Source organism: Lathyrus oleraceus, chromosome 4 (genome assembly GCF_024323335.1).
Source record: "Lathyrus oleraceus cultivar Zhongwan6 chromosome 4, CAAS_Psat_ZW6_1.0, whole genome shotgun sequence".
In the NCBI taxonomy this organism is placed as follows: Eukaryota; Viridiplantae; Streptophyta; class Magnoliopsida; order Fabales; family Fabaceae; genus Lathyrus; species Lathyrus oleraceus.
In genome coordinates this window covers 210,797,922-210,805,085 of record NC_066582.1, presented here as the reverse complement: position 1 = coordinate 210,805,085, position 7,164 = coordinate 210,797,922, and the positions used below count along the sequence as shown (strand labels likewise).

Sequence of the window (7,164 nt, the reverse complement as noted above, 5' to 3'; positions counted from 1 at the left end):
CTCAATTTACAGGTTTAATAACAAAGGTTTTTACGAAAGTAAAAGACATAAAGAAGTTAAAATCAATAGAGCGAGAGTTTGAGGTTTTAACTGGACAGTGTAAATTAGACATTAATTCTAGATCAGGGCGAGAGCAAGTTTTAGAGTTAATTAAATTCCGATCTTTTCCAAAAAGTATTTTTAAAGATTGAATGTGAGGACGAGAGTTAAGCATTCGAATTTAATTATATAACCTAAGTCAACAGAGCGAGAGTTTGAGATAAGGGTGTTTAAACGGTCAGTGTTTTCTTGAAAAGAGTTTCTATGGATTGTATTGCTTTCAAAAAATGGTTTTTTGGCTTAATTATAAGTGACAGCTACATTAACATAAAATCATGGTTTATTCAACAGAGCGAGAGTTTGAGATAAAACTTTTAATCAATAAAGTCAACTGAAAAGATTTATTTTAAAACCAAGAGACCGACAAAGGATTGATTCCCTAATTACGACGAACTACATACCGATATCCGCTTTATTAATATTTAATCTAGATCTTAGTTTAGTTTTTAGCTTTCCCCCAAACAATCAAACATTATTCACCTTAGCTTTACGAAGTAACCTTAGATAACGGTATATCGATTCATAAGTCCCTGTGGGATCGATATCTTTTAAAACTACGCGATAGAACTGTGCACTTGCAGTTTGTACCCTAAATTCGACTCATAAAGTCGCGATCAAGTTTTTGGCGCCGTTGCCGGGGACTTTTATTTAATCGATATCGTAACTCTTCCGTTACGCTGTAGAGACTAAGGTTTCTTTTTCTTCTATTCTTTCTTTCGTTGATTTGTATGCCACGCACTCGCTCACAAGGCGAACCGCTCTATTTACGAATCAACGATATTGAACTATATCTCCGAGTCCTACGACGAATTCGGGAATATCGTGCTGCAAACAATCTCCCTCCTGTAGAACTTCCTGATTTCAAAAACCTTTTTCCTTCGATAACCGAGATGGCAGAACCAGCTCGTGCTCTTAGAGATTACGCCGCTCCATCGCAAGATGAGCCGCATTCAAGTATTGCTCCGCCCGCAATCGAAGCAAACAACTTTGAACTTAAACCTTCGCTGTTGCAGGCTGTGCAACAGAACCAATTCTCTGGAAATCCTACCGAGGATCCAAACCTTCATTTATCCGTATTTGTCCAATACGCTGATACTGTTAAAGCTAATGGTGTCACTTCGGAGGCAATTCGACTTCGTCTTTTTCCTTTCTCATTAAGAGATAGCGCTAGAAGATGGCTTCAGTCTCTCCCTTCAAACTCTGTCACCACATGGAACGAGTTGAAGAAAGTTTTTCTTGCCCGATACTTTCCGCCAAGCAAAACAGCTATGTTAAGAGCCCAGATAAAAGGATTTAAACAGAAAGACAACGAGTCTCTTTTCGAAGCATGGGAAAGATACAAAGACATGATGAGACTTTGCCCACACCATGGTTTGGAAGACTGGTTAGTAATTCACACATTTTATAATGGTCTCTTGTACAACACAAGGTTAACAATAGACGCCGCTGCAGGTGGTGCACTAATGAACAAACCTTATGCTGATGCTTACCAGCTTATCGAAAGCATGGCCCAAAACCACTATCAGTGGGGAACCGAACGAACAATGGTGGAAAAACCTCAAACGAAAACTGGCATGTACGAGATAAGTAACCTTGATCACGTTAATGCAAAAGTGGATGCCTTGATCCAGAAAATTGAAAGTTTAAATGTATCACCTCCTACCGCCGTGGTTGCTATAACTCTGAATTTTGAGGTCTGTGGAATCCAAGGTCACACTACTACGGATTGTCAACTCTTGACAGGAATCCAAGCAGAGCAAGTAAACTATGCTCAAGGAAGCCCCTACTCGAATACCTATAACTCAAATTGGAAGAACCATCCAAACTTTTCATATAAGAGTAATAATGCTTTGTACGCACCTGGACAGTCTCCAAATCAAGCCCCAGCTATACCTCCGGGATATCAGAAACCGAACCCATCCATGCCTAACAATAACGCCCCTAGGAAATCCAACTTGGAAATCATGATGGAAAACTTTATAGCTTCCCAACAACAAACCAATAAAGATTTCTTAAACCAGAATGTACACACTGGCGAACAACTTAAACAACTAGCAAGCAAAGTAGATGCCCTGGCTACCCATAACAAAATGCTGGAAACACAAATATCACAAGTAGCTCAACAACAAGCACCTACTACTGCCCCAACTGGTACATTCCCTGGACAGCCCCAACCTAATCCGAGAAGCCACGCTCATGCAATTATATTAAGAAGTGGAACGGAAGTGGAAGGACCGTCTGATCCAAGGATAGAAAACCAAAACCCTAAGAAATCAACTGAGGAAAGTGAACCTAAGGAAAAGGAAGAGAGTAATAAGGAAACCCTAGAAAAGAAGGAACCTTATGTACCTCCACCACCTTACAAACCACCTATCCCTTACCCTCAAAGGCTTGTTAAAACCAAAGATGCGGGCCAATTTAGAAAATTTGTTGATCTCCTTAAACAATTAAACGTTACAATTCCGTTCACCGAAGCTATTACGCAGATGCCCTCCTATGCTAAATTCTTAAAAGAAATTCTTTCTAATAAGAGGAAACTTGAAGATAGCGAAACCGTTACACTCCCTGCCGAATGTAGCGCTATAATCCAAAACATGCCTCCTAAACTCAAGGATCCGGGTAGTTTCTCTATACCCTGTCACATAGGAAAATTTGTCATCGACAAAGCCTTATGCGATTTAGGAGCCGGAATTAGCGTTATGCCTTTATCCATATGTAAGAAATTGGAAATGGGAGAATTAAGACCAACCAAAATGTCTGTGCAACTAGCAGATCGTTCCATCAAATATCCTGTAGGAATTCTTGAAAACGTTCCCGTACGCATAGGTCAATTCTACATTCCAACTGATTTTACAATTATGGACATTAGAGAAGATGATATTACTCCCATTATACTGGGAAGACCGTTTTTAGCAACTGCCGGTGCAATCATAGACGTAAAACGAGGACGACTCACCTTCGAAGTAGGTGAAGAGAAAATTGAGTTCATTCTTTCTCAATTCTTGAAAGCACCTGCAATAGAAGATACATGTTACTTCATGGATATCATCGATGAATGCATAAAAGAAGCAGAGCTAGGAGAAGACAAATCATCAGACTATCTTTTAAAAGACAAATCTAACCAATGTTTAGCGATAACACCGGACCCGACGCAATGTCTTAACAAACAAACCCTTGACCTGAAAACACTTCCCAAAAATCTGAGATATGAATTCCTAGACTTAGAACTTGAACGACCTGTGATAGTTAATGCAGACCTAGGAAGACTCGAAACAGAAAAACTCCTACATATCTTAAGAAAGTATCCAACCGCACTAGGTTACCACATCACCGATCTTAAAGGAATTAGTCCTTCTATTCGTATGCACCGCATCATGCTAGAAGAAGACTGTAAAACCTCTAGGGAACACCAGAGGAGACTAAATCCGATCCTGAGTGAGGTAGTAAAGAAGGAAATAACCAAGTTATTAGAAGCAGGTATTATATATCCTATATCTGATAGCAAATGGGTTAGTCCTGTACACGTAGTACCAAAGAAAGGAGGCATAACCGTTATTGAAAATGAAAAAGGGGAAACTATAACTAAACGAATCGAATCGGGATGGAGAATGTGCATTGACTATAGGAAACTAAACAAAGCAACCCGAAAAGATCATTTCCCTTTACCATTCATTGACCAGATGTTAGAACGATTAGCAAAACATTCACATTTCTGTTATCTAGACGGTTATTCAGGCTTCTTTCAAATACCAATTCACCCTGATGACCAAGAAAAGACAACGTTTACGTGCCCTTTTGGTACCTTCGCTTATAGACGAATGCCGTTTGGCCTGTGTAATGCTCCCGCAACCTTTCAAAGATGCATGATGGCAATTTTCGCCGACTTTCTCGAAAACATCATGGAAGTATTTATGGATGACTTTTCCGTATACGGACAAAGTTTTGAAGAATGCCTTGAAAACCTAGAAAGAGTTCTTGAGCGATGTGTAAAAGTAAACTTAGTACTTAACTGGGAGAACTGCCGTTTTATGGTACAAGAAGGAATTGTTTTAGGACACATCATCTCGAACAGAGGAATTGAAGTAGACGAAGCCAAAATAGAGGTAATCAAAAACCTTCAACCCCCAAGAACCGTGAGAGAAGTACGAAGCTTCTTATGACACGCCAATTTTTACCGACGATTCATCAAAGACTTCTCTAAGATAACTAAACCTTTAACCAGACTATTGATGAAAGATGCTGATTTCATATTCGACGATAACTGTTTAAAAGCATTTCAAGCGCTTAAGCAAGCATTGATCTCCGCACCCATAATGCAGACACCCGACTGGAATGAACCATTCGAAATGTGTGATGCCAGCGATTATGCTGTAGGTGCTGTTTTAGGACAACGAAAGGATAAAAAGCTTCACGTTATATATTACGCAAGTAGAACCCTAGATGAAGCGCAAATGAATTACGCCACTACCGAGAAAGAACTCCTAGCAGTTGTATTTGCGCTAGATAAATTTCGTTCCTACTTGGTCGGAGCCAAAATAATAGTTTACACTGATCACGCTGCTATCAAGTACCTTTTAACAAAAAAGGATGCTAAACCTAGACTCCTAAGATGGATCTTGTTGCTACAAGAGTTCGATTTAGAAATCAAAGACAAGAAAGGAACTGAAAACGTAGTAGCAGACCACCTCTCTAGACTTGAGAACCTTGAACCGGAAAGAACCTCAATTAACGATGATTTCTCGTACGATAAACTTATAGCTACTTTGGAAGAGAACAACTCCGACAAACAAGTAGAAACCACCTTAGCTATATCTGTCACACCATGGTACGCTGATCTCGTCAATTATTTAGCTGCCGGAATAGTTCCACCTACCTTATCCTACCAGCAGAAGAAACGATTCTTCTACGATATAAAACACTATTACTGGGATGATCCCTTACTTTTCAAAAGGGGCCCCGATGGTATTTTCCGTCGATGTATACCCGAAGAAGAGGTGGAAAATATAATCCAACACTGCCACTCCGCTCCTTATGGTGGACACACAAGTACATCCAAGACTTGCTCTAAAATCCTACAAGCCGGCTTTTATTGGCCAACTATATGGAAGAACGTACATGCGGCTATTAAGGAATGTGACAGATGTCAACGCACAGGAAACATATCTAGACGTGACGAGATGCCACAAAAAGGTATTTTGGAAGTAGAGATCTTCGACGTGTGGGGAATAGACTTCATGGGACCTTTTCCACCCTCTTTCGGTAACAAATACATACTCGTGGCAGTTGACTACGTATCAAAATGGATCGAAGCTATAGCTTCTCCAACAAATGACACCCGAGTAGTAACTAGACTCTTTAAGAATATAATATTTCCGAGATTTGGCATCCCAAGAATAGTAGTCAGTGATGGTGGATCGCACTTTATATCCAAGGTACTCGAAAAATTATTGTTTAAATATGGCGTGAGACATAGGATAGCGACACCTTACCACCCTCAGACCAGTGGACAAGTGGAAGTATCTAACAGAGAAATCAAGCAAATACTAGAAAAAACAGTCGCCACTTCAAGGAAAGATTGGTCATTGAAATTACCAGAAGCTTTGTGGGCATACCGAACTGCTTATAAAACCCCCATAGGGACGACCCCATTTAAGCTCATATATGGAAAATCCTGCCACCTCCCGGTAGAATTAGAACATAAAGCCTATTGGGCTATTAGAAATCTGAATCTAAACTATAAAGCCGCCGGTGAAAAGAGAATCCTTGACATAAACGAATTAGAGGAACTCAGAAGAGACGCCTATGAAAATGCCAGAATCTATAAAGAAAGAACAAAACAATGGCATGACAAGCGTATATCAAGGAAAATCTTCAAGCAAGGCGACGCAGTCCTTTTATTTAACTCTAGACTAAAGTTATTCCCGGGAAAACTACGATCCAGATGGTCAGGTCCTTTTCATATCACTAACATCTTTCCCAGTGGAGCGATAGAAATTAAAGGCAAATCCACAGAACCGTTCACCGTAAACGGGCAACGTCTAAAACACTATCACTATGCGGAAACCAATGGAGATTCGCAAATCCTACACTTAGACGAAATACTCCAGGATTAATAGATTATATTTAACAGTTTCTTTGTCGAGCTTGCGACATCTAAACAAAGCGCTTAGTGGGAGACAACCCACAATTATTATATTATTTCCTTATATTATTATTATTATCTTCCTATTTCTTCCTTAATTATTCTTTTAATTTCTGTTTAGTATTCATTCCTAATTCATTTTAATTTAATAATAACTTTTTTTCTTCTTTCGGCATTTGGCCAAATCCTGACTAAAACTCATGTTTTCTTTTCTCTAGCTAACACTAACCAGATGGGACATATTGATCGTATGGGTATCAAATTCAGAGGGATGGCTCAGAAACAAAAGTTTGAAGAACTAGCAACTAGAGAGATGCTACCTAGTTTATATGCTGATGATTGGGCTATGACTGCCCTTGGACTGAGACAAAGTGTCCTGTATTTGCTGAATCAGATAGGATGGGAGACATCCCCTATCCTAAGACATTTCACCACCTACCGGAGACTCACACTAGAATTCCTTAGCTCATTAATCTATCTACCCAGCCATGGAAAAGGAATTAGCAGAGGTTTTATCCAGTTCAGAATGTTCAACATGGAGTACCAATTTAATATTAGAGACTTTACCAACCTTTTGGGTTTTCCTACCTCCTTTGACACATTCACAGTAAGCCAGGAAGAACTTTTTGAATATAGAGAACTTGAACACTTTTGGGGTAAGTTGACTGGAAATGACGAGCCCGAGGAACATGAGTTTCTCTCTGGAAACATACACAACCCGGCCTTTCGCTATTTCCATAAGATCCTGACCCACACTTTATTTGGGAAGAAGCCAAACAGTACTTCAGTTTCACGTGATGAACTCTTCATCATATTTTGTGCTTCCCAGAACCGTCCAGTAAACGGTGCCACTTTTATGTTAGCTAATTTGGACCACCTTATCCAAGATGAGCGAGCACCAATCTGAATAGGCGGTTTGATAA

The 7,164-nt window shown here is 39.7% G+C and overlaps 1 pseudogene; it reads right to left on the bottom strand.

Moving 5' to 3' along the window:
- Positions 1-1,374: 1,374 nt before the first annotated feature.
- Positions 1,375-1,474, bottom strand: LOC127076933 (uncharacterized; annotated as a pseudogene).
- Positions 1,475-7,164: the final 5,690 nt, after the last annotated feature.